The sequence below is a fragment of the Aethalodelphis obliquidens genome, unplaced genomic scaffold, assembly GCF_003676395.1.
Source record: "Aethalodelphis obliquidens isolate GAN/ISIS:26980383/991018 unplaced genomic scaffold, ASM367639v1 scaffold1, whole genome shotgun sequence".
Classification (NCBI taxonomy): Eukaryota; Metazoa; Chordata; class Mammalia; order Artiodactyla; family Delphinidae; genus Aethalodelphis; species Aethalodelphis obliquidens.
In genome coordinates, this window is record NW_020837945.1 from 51,047,082 (window position 1) to 51,062,947 (window position 15,866).

Sequence of the window (15,866 nt, forward strand, 5' to 3'; positions counted from 1 at the left end):
ATAGAATTGTTTTAACTTGAATAATCATTTACTTATTAGGTCTTAGGAAAATAAAAATGAATAAAATAAGGTCTCTGCCTTTCAGGCATTCAAAGACTAGAAACTGTCCAGGATTCTAGTGCCATATATCATCTACTCTGAATTAAAAAAAAAAAGTAATCCCTTTTCTTTCTAATCCCATCAACCAAATTAAAACCTCAAAACTTTGCAGCAGCAATATTATTATAAGCCAAATGATATTGTTCATCTTAGAGTTGTTCATTTTCTCTCATTCAGGAAACAACAAAGTACGTATTCAAAATAACAAAATACAGTGTTTTCAGAATTGATTATGGAGGGTTAGCTGCGGTTTACTTCAAATCAATGACATTTCCTGCTTTATTCATGTGTGTAAAATTTATACTCATTTCCCTAGGACCCATGAGCCAGAGCCACAAATTTCAGCTCATTAAAAAGAATCATTTGTAGCCTATAAGCTCCATCCACATTTAAGCACTGTGGCTTTACAACAGTCAATGTTCAACCTAAGATGAGATATGAGTGGAATTTCTTGTAGTTCTACAGCTTTTTTACATGTGTAAAAATCAATAAAGCTTTATTCAGCCACATAGGATAATCTCTCTTGTGCTTCCTATGCCAGTATGTAACCACAAATCACATAGTTTAAGAAAGTTTAGTCATCTTGAATACAAAAACAAACAAACAAAAAAACTTTGAAAAATATCACTGAGTACTTTGAGTATTAAAATACAAATATTTTAATTTTAAATATCACTGAGTATTAATACATTTCAAAATTCATTTTGGGAAAGGTCTGAAGTATAATATATATCATATCTGAATTAAATGGTATAAATTGACTTAATATGAAAGATTATTTTAATGAAGGAGAATTTGAGTCAAATGTAAGAGAAATAATGTATATTTCTATACAATAATGTAATGTATATCCTTCATACAACAAAACATTAAATCTAAGCATAAAGCAAATAAAATTTCTTTAAAGAAGTAAAAATGCAAGATTACATCCAATTTCTAATGTATATATAATACACACATGTATACACACATACACATGCATGTTTTATTTCTTGATAGTTTTTACATGTACTCTGCTATGAAGATTTATTTCTGTGCATTTGGAATGGTACACTGTTTTATGAGGGCACCTCTCAAACAAGTGGCAATAAAACCTTTATAGCACCCCATATTGACGTATATTATTTACCTATCTTAGTTTCTTTCCATTTTCCTTCTTAAACCACATAAATCAACTTAGAAATAAAGAGGTCATTGACAAGAACGCAGAAAAACCATTTCAAGTCAAAGCATTTAACTTGAAAAACAGTCAAGGAAATTAGGATGAAGTAAAATGTAACATTATCCTCCAGTGGAGGGTAATCCTGTAACTCAATATCTATACAGGAAATTTTACTTATATTTAGGATTTTGAAAGCATATTTCAGTATCTGTATATATTCCTCTTAATAGATTGACAAAAGTGGCTCTGATAGACAGTCTGACCATCCTGGAAGCAAATGCATTTTGGATTAAGACCACTAGTGAGTTTGGAGAAGTTAGGATCCACCTTCATCTCCTTTCTCTCTATATATTTTATCAATTATATTATTGGCCTTCTAATGAACCCTCAGAAAGAATTAAATAATAGGTCAGATATCTTTTCGTGAGTCACTTAAACTCACAGTCTTGCTTTACCATCAACTTCTCTTCACCACTACCCACAACTATTCACTTCTCCAGGTTGGTTATTCTACTTTAATTCTTAGGAAGTTCTATGTTCAAATCTCAATATCCCTCTATCTCCACTGCCGCCACTCTAGCTTAGGTTCAATCATTTTTTGTATTTTTTTTTTTTTTTTTGCTGTATATCTAATATAACATCTGTATTTTATCCTAAAATATTTAAGCAGGAAAAATGTAACTTTTTGATTAAGGCTACCACTCAGGTGTTGGCAGTTCTCCTAATCAGGAATTAACTCTCTAGTGGTGGCAAACTCGTGTGATCCCTGCAAAGTTTCACCCCAGATACAGTTACTAGGCCACTGCAAGTGCTGTTAAGCCGTATCTAGAAAATAAGAGGACACCTTATTAATTACTATGATAAATATACAAATGGGTTTGTTAATTATCACAATGGGTGCTAGAAATTAGAAGGTAAATTAGAAGTGCTTATTATATATGGATTGTGAACATATTTTAGAAAAATGTTCCCTCCTTTTTATGAACAGGATATACAAATTGAGTGAGGCCTAAATCCTGTGCCCTTGAAAATGCTGCCTGAGTCTTGAGCCCCACGTAGCAGATTTTTATCTATCTATCTATTTATCTATCTATCTATCATCTGTCTATCTGAGACAAACAGACAGGGACAGAAAGAGAGAGAGAATTTCTTACTGTCTTTTGAAGACAATGAGGATAAAAGAGTCCTGTTTCTGGAATTTTGTCTCATTGGCCATATGAAACTTTCATATCAGTGATGATGGGAGAAACAAAAAGGCAAAGTGCTGGGACTCCACAGTTTTCAGAACAGGTTGTTTTGTTTATGGTTTGTTCAAGAAAAATTTGACAGAATTTCACTGTAACTTTCTAGCAAGTTTATGTGGAAGCCACGAATCTTACCCAACCATAAATTTTTTCTCATTATCAAAAACGACCTAAGTGCTTTGCATGACCAAATTGACAGGTGAATTCTATTTCTTTTTTTTTCCTCTGACAGGTGAATTCTTAACCACATTTCTAGTATCATGATTTTCTTTCATCAGCTATGTTTCCTTTCAACTACTCTCCACACAAGGTTTTGGAAAATTTCATATTATTCCCTTGCTTAAATTATTTCAAAGACTTCTGAATTCTCTTAGAACAAGATCCAAAGTCCTTCCCAGCACAATCAGATTCTCACCATTTTGTCCCTCAGTCACTACATTTTGTTCATTCTTACCTTCCTCTTTAGGGTTCTTTCTACTCCAAGAACATTATTATCTTTCCTCACCCATTATTTTTCTTTTAATTAATATTTCATTGTAACCTCTCTTCAACCTACTTTCTATCTGGGTAACTCCTTCAGCCCTCAACACAAATGTCTTTTTAGGGTAAACTTAACTGAATCTTTAGATTAGTTTGGGTTCCTATGTTAATGTACACTGAATTTTTCATATAAGGGATCATGTTGACTAATTAATTGTTTTATTCTCATTGTCCAGTACTCCTTAGTAGACAGCACAAATAAAAATATACTGAAGAAAAAATACAAGAGAAGAAGAAAGGAAAAAAAGAAAATACCTAGAAACCATTTTCATATTTTATATGCTCAGGGGGATAGCTCAAGACCAGCTACTGATCTCAGTTTTTCCTTTAGCTTGTTTATGATAAGGACCAATAAGGAAACGTCTCACTTATTGGTAAACTTATCGTTGTCAATTTAAATTACTTCAGGGCCCAAGAATCCTCCTAGCCCCATGCTTACCTTATTTCCCACCCCTAAGGCTTTACACAATAGTTAAAAAAAAAAAAGTTATAAAAATAATATGGGCATTAAATGAGCATGACTGTATGTTCTCTTTGTTAAAGGCCAGCTGGAAAGAAGGGATGGCAGATAGTCACGATGAGAAAACACATCTACAGTAAGTGGTGGATATAAAGATATATAGAATACGTAGAATATTAGATTATATACAACAGGGTACAGAGGCTGAGGTGACAGAAGGAACAAAGTCGGGTCCTTTCAATTCAGCTTAAGCATGGCCTTAGAATATAGTGCAATATTTTTCAGCATGGTTGTTGAGACCACAAACCTCAGCCCTCTTTCCATTCCTTACTATACACAGTTTAGATACTTTTACAATAGGAGCCATGTTTCCTGTAAGATAGGCAGATGTTAAGTTCTGTGTACATTCTATACAAAAGAACTGAATGAAGAACCAAAAATATAGTTACATGAACCAACATATTCAGAGTTGGTTTGTTCAAGATGAATCCAGTCATGCTAAATTGAAACCGTTGGAATTAATTCAGTATTTTGAGATATATCATCAAAATATTTGATACATCTAAGGGTGAAATAAGTTACTTTAGCCACATTATCAATAGTTGCCCAGAATGGGGAAAATGTATTTAAAATAATCAGCAACAGTTTCTTCAATGATCAAAACTACAGTTTTGAAAGGTAGATTTTTATAGTGAAACTATTATTCTTTTTTGCTATTACAATAAAGTAAACCTCAAATATCAGGGCATGTAACAACTATGTGCATTTCTCACCTACATTACAACATTCCCTGTAAGCAACTGTGGATGACAGCTATGATTCTTCTCCATGTGTCTTATTCTGGGATCTAAGCTAAAGGAACTGGTGCCATCTTGGATATGCCATTCTCATGGCAGAGGGAAAGAGCAAGAGTGCTGGCAGAAATATGTAGTGATTCAAAACTTGAGCTCAAAACTACCAAATGTACTTCCTCTTACTGGACAAAGTAAGTAACAGGCCAAAACAATGATGTGAGAATAATAACCCGCACAGAGAAAGACATGTAAAGTCCATGGTAATGGGCAGGGATATATTAACCACTTATAGGAGTGGCATGTGATAAGTTTTGAACATAATAAAATCCACCACAGGAACATAACCACAAACAACATTTCTGACAAACCAGGCTTACGTTATTTGAGGGTTGTAAGTTGTAACACATAATAATGTGAGAACGAGATACCAGAAGTCTAAAGTTAGGCATAAATTTAGTCTTTTTATATAAAAAAAAACAAAGTTGACTTCTTAAACTTCTAAGAATTCGGAGATGAGTATCAGTGAAATTCTAGAGCATAATTTTCAAAGCATATTTAAAGAACATTTAAAAAGGAAAAGGCTCATCATCTGGATACAGCATGGCTCATGAAGAACAGTCATGCCAAACTGCTGATAAAATACTGTGTGTATTTTATATATATAAAATGTATATATATGTATGTATATATATAAAATGTGTATATATAAAATGTATATATATAAATGTGTATATATAAATGTGTATATAAATATATACACATTTATATATGTGTATATATTTATACACATATATACACATTATATATATATAAATGTGTATATAAAATGTGTATATATAAAATGTATATATATAAAATGTGTATATCAGAATGTAAAAAGTCATTTGGCATATTTTTCTCAGTAAATGGACATTCTTTTCTCTCTCCCCATGTTTCCATATTGTTCACAAAAATTTTATGAGAAAATCTGGCAGATTCCTTTTGAAATTCAGATACACCATGTTAACAAAATTTGTCATAGGGAAATAAGGCAGAAGCAAAGTCAGATTTAAAAGAGAGGTACAAGGTTTCCTTTTTCTCCACACCCTCTCCAGCATTTATTGTATGTAGGCTTTTTGATGATGGCCATTCTGACCAGTGTGAGGTGATACCTCATTGTAATTTTGATGTGCATTTCTCTAATAATTAGTAATGCTGAGCATCTTTTCATGTGCTTATTGGCCATCTGTATGTCTTCCTTGGAGAAATGGCTATTTAGATCTTCCACCCATTTTTTGATTGGGTTGTTTTTTTTTATTGAGCTTCATGAGCTGTTTGTATATTTTGGAGATTAATCCCTGTCAGTTCCTTCATTTGCAAATATTTTCTCCCATTCTGTGGGTTGTCTTTTCATCTTGTTTATGGTTTCCTTTGCTGTGCAAAAGCTTTTAAGTTTAATTAGGTCCCATTTGTTTGTCTTTTTTTAATTTTAATTATTCTAGAAGGTGGATTGAAAAAGATCTTGCTGCGACTTATGTCAAAAAGAGTTCTGCCTATGCTCTCCTCTAAGAGTTTTATAGTATCTGGCCTTACATTTAGGTCTTTGATCCATTTTGAGTTTATTTTTGTGCATGGTGTTAGGGAGTGTTCTAATTTCATTCTTTTACATGTAGTTGTCCAGTTTTCCCAGTACCACTTATTGAAGAGACTATTTTTTCTCCATTGTATATTCTTGCCTACTTTGTCATAGATTAGTTGACCATAGGTGCGTGTGTTTATGTCTGGACTTTCTATCCTGTTCCATTGATATATATTTCTGTTTCTGTGCCAGTACCACAATGTTTTGATGACTGTAGCTTTGTAATATAGTCTGAAGTCAGGGAGCCTGATTCCTCCCGTTCTGTTTTTCTTCCTCAAGATTGCTTTGGCCATTCAGGGTCTTTTGTATTTCCATACCAATCACAGATCAACAAATGTTTATTGACCATTTCTTAAATCCCAGACTCATGGATTTAGGGATATAGAATGTTTAACCAACCTAGCCTTCTGGTATTAACCACACTTGGTCACCACATATAATTTTTCTATTTTGTATATTTTGTGCATTGTTGGTTTCAATTCCTTAAAAGTTTGTTTAGAATTTTTGCATCTGTATTCATTAAGATATTGGTATACAGGTTTTTGTTTTGCTTCTTCTTATTCTCCCCCTTTTTTTTTTTTTTTTGTAATTTCTTTGTAATTTCTGAAATTAGCATAGTGCTTAACTCAGAATGACTGAGGAAGTATCCCTCCTCTTCAACTTTCTGAAAGAGTTTGCATGGAATTGGTATTATTTTTTTTCCTTTAGTATTTCATAGAAATCATATTTGGAACCATCTAGTCTTAGAGTTTTTCTCATGAGAAAGTTTTTAATTATAATTTCAATTTCTTTAATAAATACAGTGTTTTTCCATTATTTATTTCTTCCTCAGTGAGCTTTTAAAATTTCTGACTTTCAAGGAATTGCCCATTTCATCCAAGTTGTGAATTTGTTATCATAAAATTAGCCATATTATCCCATGTTATCCTTTTAATATCTGTAAAATCTGTACCAAAATCATCTTGCTAATTTCTGATATTGAACACTTGAGTCTTTTCTATTATTTTCATGCTTAACCTGACCAGAAGTTCTCAAAGGTTTTATTCATTCAAATAACCAGCATTTAGATACACTGATTCTTCTCTATTTTTCATTGACTTCCAATCTGATTTTTTATCATTTCCCTGTCCCGCTTACTCTGGATTTCATTCGCTCTTCTTTTTGTAGGTACTTAAGGTTAAAGCTGAGGTTCTTTACTTAGACCCTTCTTTCTAATTGGGATACATTGCTACAAAATTCCTTCAACTACTGCTAAATTTAGGGGCATCCTGCAAAGTTATATTAAAATTTGGGTTTTCACTAACATTCAGTTCAAAATAAAATCTAAAGTTGTTTTATATTTCTTCTTTACCTTGTGGGTTACTTAGAAATTTTTTGTCAGTTTCCAAATGTTTTGGAATTTTACAGATATGTTTTTGTAACAATATAAAGTTGGTTGAGGTCAGAGAATATACTTAGTATCATGTAAATTTTGAAAATTTATGGCCCAGAATATTGTCTATCTTGTTAAATGTTACCAGTGCACCTAAAAAGAATAAGTATTTTGCTGTTGTCAGGTGGACTGTTCTTTAAATACCAATCAGGTCCAGTTGATTGACAGCAATGTTCATATCTTCTACAGCCTTACTGATTTTCTTTTCATTTATTCTACTTAATCTGTTATTTGTTGAGAGAGGGATATTGAAAACTGACTATAATTGCTGACTTGTCAACTTCTCTTTGAGTACGTATGTATGTATGTAATTATCCACCTATCTATCTTTGCTTCATAAAGGTATGAACGTTTAGTATCTTTATGTACTTTCAAGTAATTGATCTCTTTACCATTATGAAATACACTTACACTGGTAATATTTGTTTTAAAATCTACTTTGTCTGATATTAATGTAGTCACCATTGTACTAGTGCCACCTACCTACTATGTACTACATACTGCTTATTATATATAGCCAGCAAAGAGCTGGTACTTGCTTTTTATCCAATCCGAAAATCTTTGCCTTTAAATTTAGGTGTGCAGATCATTTATATTTTAGTGACTATTAATACGGTTAGGTTTATTCATTTATTTTTGCCTTATTTTTTCCAGCTTTACTAAGATATAGTTCATACATAACATTGTATAAGTTTAAGGTATATAACGTATTTTTTTGATATGCTTAAACATTGCAAAATATTACCATCATAGCTTAGCTAACACCTCCATAATTACCAATTCTTTTTTGTGGTGAGAACATTTAAGATCTACTCTCTTAACAACTTTCAAGTATATAACACAGTATTAACTACAATCACTATGGTCTACATTAGATTCCCCGGACTTATTCATCTTAAAACTGGAAGTTTGTGCCCTTTGACCAACATCTCCTTTTTTCCCCTACCCTTGGCCCCGGGCAACCACTATTCTAGTCTGTTTCTATGAGTTAAGCTTTTTTAGATACCACATATAAGTGATATCATACAGTATTTGTCTTTCTCTGTCTGATTTATTTCACTTAGCATACTCTCTTAAGGTCTATCCATGTTGTCACAAATGGCAGGATGTCCTTCTAATGGCTAAATAATATTCCACTGTATGTATGTGACACATCTTCTCTATCCATTCATCCACTTTTGATAAACACAAAAGCTGCAAGCTCTTGGAGAAGTAAGGACCCACTGCTTCTGGGTATGGGGAATAAAAGCAAAAGGCATACGCTATTGTGGGTGGGTCAGAAACCCCCAAGTGTTCCTGCCTAAGATTTCTAAATTACACAAAGCTGATTTTCACTACTTTGGGCTAGCAGGTGGCGTGGGGGTGTTGGTGGGGAGGGTAGGTGGAAAGGCTGATGAAACCATGCTCTGGAATCTAAAGTGCATAAGGCCTGCCTCAGAACTGGAGCTGAAGGAGAACAGAGAAAGCTCCTTCCATCTTGAAGTTTATCTCACATCTTAAATAAAGACTAAAACTATAGAATTTCTAGAAAAACTATATTAGAAAACCTTGGAGATATTGAGTTGGGCAACAAACGGATTATCAGAAGATGCAGGAACCACAAAAGAAGAAATTGAAGATATAGCTCCTTAAAAATAAAAAAGTTTCTGTTCTTCAAAAACACTCAAGAAAATGAAAAGACAACCCACAGACTGGAAGGAAATATTTAAAAAATACAACAAAGACTTGACATCAGAATATATAAAGAACTCTTGACAATAATAATAAAAATAACCAAATATAAACAACTCAATAGAAAAGGTACAAAGGCTTTGAATGTATAGGCCTCAAAGAAGGTGCATGAATGACAAATAAGCCCATGAACAAATGCTTAACACCTTTCTTGTTAAGACAATGCAAATTAAATCAACAGAATATTGCTACATGCTTACTAGAACGGCTAAAATAAAAAGATTGACAATACAAATACTGAGGAGTAGGTAAGCAAGTGGAACTTTTGGACACTGCTGGCATGAATGCAAGGTGGTACAAATGCTTTGGAAAACTGTTTAGCAGTTTCTTAAAAAATTAAACACATATCTCCCATATAACCCAGTTATTCTTAATTCGTAAGTATTCACCCATGAGAAATGAAAACATATCTTTATACAAAGACTTGTATTTATATCAGCTTTATTTATACTCTATTATAAATTTCCAAATTGGAAATGATCCAATGCCCATTATCTGGTAAACGTATAAGCAAATTGCAGTACATCTATTTAATGGAACACTGCAAAATGAACATGCAAACTTATGGACAAATATCATAAATAGAAAAAAGACCAAGAAAAAGGGCTACATACTATACACTTCTATTTATACAACATTCTGGAAAAGGCAAAAATCATGGGAAATAGACCAATGGTTGACAATGTGGGGTATGGTATGGACGGCAAAGGGGCACCAGGAACGACTTTGGAATGATGGAAATGTTCATCTTGATCTGTGGTAGTTACATAACTATACACTTAAAAAAGTCATTGAATTGTGTACTTAAAAAGAGTGTATGTTATTGTACTTTAATTGCACCTCAATAAACCTGACTTCTAAAAAACTGTTGAGAAGGAGTTCGATATAAGCTTGTTTGATGTGATGATATAGGTGGGAAAACACCAGCATATTCTCTTATTGCCCTATTTCAATATTCTATTAAAAATTCTGACCATGACACATCAAAATATATTGAATTAAAGGTTAATAAAAATACTACATATAAAAGTTATGAGACTTGGATATAGCAGTGTCTAGAAGAAAAGGCATAGCTTTGGGGGAGAGCAGGAAGATGGCAGAAGAGTAAGACGCGGAGATCACCTTCCTCCCCACAGATACACCAGAAATACATCTACACGTGGAACAACTTCTACAGAACACCTACTGAAGGCTGGCAGAAGACCTCAGACCTCCCAAAAGGCAAGAAACTCCCCACGTACCTGGGTAGGGCAAAAGAAAAAAGAATAAACAGAGACAAAAGGATAGGGACGGCACCTGCACCCGTGGGAGGGAGCTGTGAAGGAGGAAAAGTTTCCACACACTAGGAAGCCCCTTCGCGGGCGGAGACTGCGGGAGGCGGAGGCGGGAGCTTCGAAGCCGCGGAGGAGAGCACAGCAACAGGGGTGCGGAGGGCAAAGCGGGGAGATTCCCGCACAGAGGATCGGTGCCGACCGGCACTCACCAGCCCGAGAGACATGTCTGCTCACCCGCCGGGGCGGGCGGGGCTGCGAGCTGAGGCTCTGAGGCTCGGGTTTCGGTTTCGGACAGAGCGCAGGGAGAGGACTGGGGTTGGCGGCTTGAAGATAGCCTGAAGGGGTTAGTGCACCACAGCTAGCCGGGAGGGAGTCCGGGGAAAAGTCTGCACCTGCCGAAGAGGCAAGAGACTTTTTCTTCCCTCTTTGTTTCCTGGTGCGTGAGGAGAGGGGTTTAAGAACGCTGCTTAAAGGAACTCCAGAGACGGGCGCGAGCCGCGGCTAAAAGCGCGAACCCCAGAGACGGGCGCGAGCCACGGCTGAAAGCGCGGACCCCAGAGACGGGCGCGAGCCGCGGCTAAAAGCGCGGACCCCAGAGGCGGGCGGGAGACGTTAAGGCTGCTGCTGCCGCCACCAAGGGCCCTGTGTGCGAGCACAGGTCACTCTCCACACCCCTCTTCCGCGGAGCCTGTGCAGCCCGCCACTGCCAGGTTCCCGGGATCCAGGGACAACTTCCCCGGGAGAACGCAAGGCGGGCCTCAGGCTGGTGCAAAGTCACGCGGACTTTGCCGCCGCAGGCCCGCCCCGCATTCCGTGCCCCTCCCTCCCCGCCGGCCTCAGTACGCCAGAACCCCCGAATCAGCGGCTCCTTTAACCCCGTCCTGTCTGAGCAAAAAAAAAGACGCCCTCCAGCGACCTACACGCAGAGGCAGGGCCAAATCCAAAGCCGAGCCCCTGTGAGCTGTGAGAACAAAGAAGAGAAAGGGAAATCTCTCCCAGCAGCCTCAGAAGCAGCGGATTAAAGCTCCACAATCAACTTGATATACCCTGCATCTGTGGAACACATGAATAGACAGCCAATCATCCCAAATTAAGGAAGTGGACTTTAGGAGCAAGATCTATGATTTTTTTCCCTATTCCTCTTTTTGTGAATGTGTATGTGTATGCTTCTGTGTGAGATCTTGTCTGTATAGTCTTGCTTCCACCATTTGTCCTAGGGTTCTATCCGTCCATGGTTTTTTCTTAAAATTTTTTTCTTAATACTCAATTTTAATTTTAATAACGTTATTATACTTTACCTTCGTCCTTTCTTTTTCTTTCTTCCTTCCTTCCTTCCCTCCTTTAGACAACGAATCATCCCAAATTGAGGAGGTGGTCTCTGACAGCAAGATTTATGATTTTTCCCCCTTTACCTCTTTTAGTGAGGGTGTATGTGTATGCTTCTGTGTAAGATTTTGTCTGTATAGCTTTGCTTCCAACATTTGTCCTAAGGTTCTATCCGTCCCTTTTTTTTTTTTTTCTAAATAAGAATTTTTTAATTCAATAACTTTATTATACTTTATTTTATTTTTACTGTATCTTCTTTCTTTCTGTTGTTCCTTCTTTCCCTCCTTCCTTCCTTCCTCCCTCCCTCCCTCCCTCCTTTCCTTCTTGCCTTCTTTCCTTCTTTGCTTCTTTCTTTCTTTCTTCCTTCCTTCCTTCCCTCCTTTCCTTTCTTCTTTCCTCATACTTCTACTAATTCTCTCTACTTTTTCTCCCTTTTATTCTGAGCCGTGTGGATGAAAGGCTCTTGGTGCTCCAGCCAGGAGTCAGGGCTCTGCCTCTGAGGTGGGAGAGCCAACTTCAGGACACTGGTCAACAAGAGACCTCCCAGCTCCACATAATAACAAACTGCGAAAATCTCCCAGAGACCTCCATCTTAACACCAGCACCCAGCTTCACTCAACGACCAGCAAGCCACACTGCTGGACAACCTATGCCAAACAACTAGCAAAACAGGAACACAACCCCACCCATTAGCAGAGAGGCTGCCTAAAATCATAATAAGGCCACAGACACCCCAAAACACACCACCAAACGTGAACCTGCCCACTAGAGAGACAAGATCCAGCCTCATCCACCACAACACAGGCACTAGTCCCCTCCACCAGGAAGCCTACACAACCCACTGAACCAACCTTACCCACTGGAGACAGACATCAAAAACAGGAGGAACTACGAACCTGCAGCCTGCAAAAAGGAGACCCCAAACACAGTAAGATAAGCAAAATGAGAAAACAGAAAAACACACAGCAGATAAAGGAGCAAGATAAAAATGCACCAGACCTAACAAATGAAGAGGAAATAGGCAGTCTACCTGAAAAAGAATTCAGAATAATGATAGTAAGGTTGATCCGAAATCTTGGAGATAGAATGGACAAAATGCAAGAATCAGTTAACAAGGACCTAGAAGAACTAAAGATGAAACAAGCAACGATGAACAACACAATAAATGAAATTAAAAATACTCTAGATGGGATCAATAGCAGAATAACTGAGGCAGAAGAACGGATAAGTGACCTGGAAGATAAAATAGTGGAAATAACAACTGCAGAGCAGAATAAAGAAAAAAGAATGTAAAGAACTGAGGACAGTCTCAGAGACCACTGGGACAACATTAAATGCACCAACATTCGAATTATAGGGGTTCCAGAAGAAGAAGAGAAAAAGAAAGGAACTGAGAAAATATTTGAAGAGATTATAGTTGAAAACTTCCCTAATATGGGAAAGGAAATAGTTAATCAAGTCCAGGAAGCACAGAGAGTCCCATACAGGATAAATACAAGGAGAAATACACCAAGACACATATTAATCAAACTGTCAAAAATTAAATACAAAGAAAGCATATTAAAAGCAGCAAGGGAAAAACAACAAATAACACATAAGGGAATCCCCATAAGGTTAACAGCTGATCTCTCAGCAGAAACCCTACAAGCCAGAAGGGAGTGGCAGGACATACTGAAAGTGATGAAGGAGAAAAATCTGCAACCAAGACTACTCTACCCAGCAAGGATCTCATTCAGATTTGATGGAGAAATTAAAACCTTTACAGACAAGCAAAAGCTGAGAGAGTTCAGCACCACCAAACCAGCTTTACAACAAATGCTAAAGGATCTTCTCTAGACAAGAAACACAAGAGAAGGAAAAGACCTATCATAACAAACCCAAAACAATTTAGAAAATGGGAATAGGAACATACATATCGATAATTACCTTAAATGTAAATGGACTAAATGCTCCCACCAAAAGACACAGATTAGCTGAATGGATACAAAAACAAGACCCTTATATATGCTGTCTACAAGAGACCCACTTCAGACCTAGAGACACATACAGACTGAAAGTAAGGGGATGGAAAAAGATATTCCATGCAAATGGAAACCAAAAGAAAGCTGGAGTAGCAATTCTCATATCAGACAAAATAGACTTTAAAATAAGGACTATTAAAAGAGACAAAGAAGGACACTACATAATGATCAAGGGATCGATCCAAGAAGAAGATATAACGATTGTAAATATTTATGCACCCAACGTAGGAGCACCTCAATACATAAGGCAAATACTAACAGCCATAAAAGAGGAAATCGACAGTAACACATTCATAGTAGGGGACTTAAACACCCCACTTTCACCCATGGACAGATCATCCAAAATGAAAATAAATAAGGAAACACAAGCTTTAATTGATACATTAAACAAGATGGACTTAATTGATATTTATAGGACACTCCATCCAAAAACAACAGAATACACATTTTTCTCAAGTGCTCATGGAACATTCTCCAGGATAGATCATATCTTGGGTCACAAATCAAGCCTTGGTAAATTTAAGAAAATTGAAATTGTATCAAGTATCTTTTCCGACCACAATGCCATGAGACTAGATATCAACTACAGGAAAAGATCTGTAAAAAATACAAACACATGGAGGCTAAACAATACACTACTTAATAATGAAGTGATCACTGAAGAAATCAAAGAGGAAATCAAAAAATACCTAGAAACAAATGACAATGGAGACACAACGACCCAAAACTTGTGGGATGCAGCAAAAGCAGTTCTAAGGGGGAAGTTTATAGCAATACAAGCCCACCTTAAGAAGCAGGAAACATCTAGAATAAACAACCTAACCTTGCACCTCAAGCAATTAGAGAAAGAAGAACAAAAAAACCCCAAAGCTAGCAGAAGGAAAGAAATCATAAAAATCAGATCAGAAATAAATGAAAAAGAAATGAAGGAAACAATAGCAAAGATCAATAAAACTAAAAGGTGCTTCTTTGAGAAGATAAACAAAATAGATAAACCACTAGCCAGACTCATCAAGAAAAAAGGGAGAAGACTCAAATCAATAGAATTAGAAATGAAAAAGGACAGGTAACAACTGACACTGCAGAAATAAAAGAGATCATGAGAGATTACTACAAGCAACTCTATGCCAATAAAATGGACAATCTGGAAGAAATGGACAAATTCTTAGAAATGCACAACCTGCCAAGACTGAATCAGGAAGAAATAGAAAATATGAACTGACCAATCACAAGCACTGAAATTGAAACTGTGATTAAAAATCTTCCAACAAAGAAAAGCCCAGGACCAGATGGCTTCACAGGCGAATTCTATCAAACATTTAGAGAAGAGCTAAGACCTATCCTTCTCAAACTCTTCCAAAATATAGCAGAGGGAGGAACACTCCCAAACTCCTTCTACGAGGCCACCATCACCTTGATACCAAAACCAGACAAGGATGTCACAAAGAAAGAAAACTACAGACCAATATCACTACAGATGCAAAAATCCTCAACAAAATACTAGCAAACAGAATCAAACAGCACATTAAAAGGATCATACAACATGATCAAGTGGGGTTTATTCCAGGAATGCAAGGATTCTTCAATATACGCAAATCTATCAATGTGATAAACCATATTAACAAATTGAAAGAGAAAAACCATATGATCATCTCAACAGATGCAGAGAAAGCTTTTGACAAAATTCAACACCCATTTATGATAAAAACCCTGCAGAAAGTAGGCATAGAGGGAACTTTCCTCAACATAATAAAGGCCATATACGACAAGCCCACAGCAAACATCATCCTCAATGGTGAAAAACTGAAAGCATTTCCACTAAGCTCAGGAACAAGACAAGGGTGCCCACTCTCACCACTCTTATTCAACATAGTTTTGGAAGTTTTAGCCAGAGCAATCAGAGAAGAGAAGGAAATAAAAGGAATCCAAATCGGAAAAGAAGAAGTAAAGCTGTCACTGTTTGCAGATGACATGATCCTATACATAGAGAATCCTAAAGATGCTACCAGAAAACTACTAGAGCTAATCAATGAATTTGGTAAAGTGGCAGGATACAAAGTTAATGCACAGAAATCTCTGGCATTCCTATATACTAATGATGAAAAATCTGAAAGTGAAATCAAGAAAACACTCCCATTTACCATTGCAACAAAAAGAATAAAATA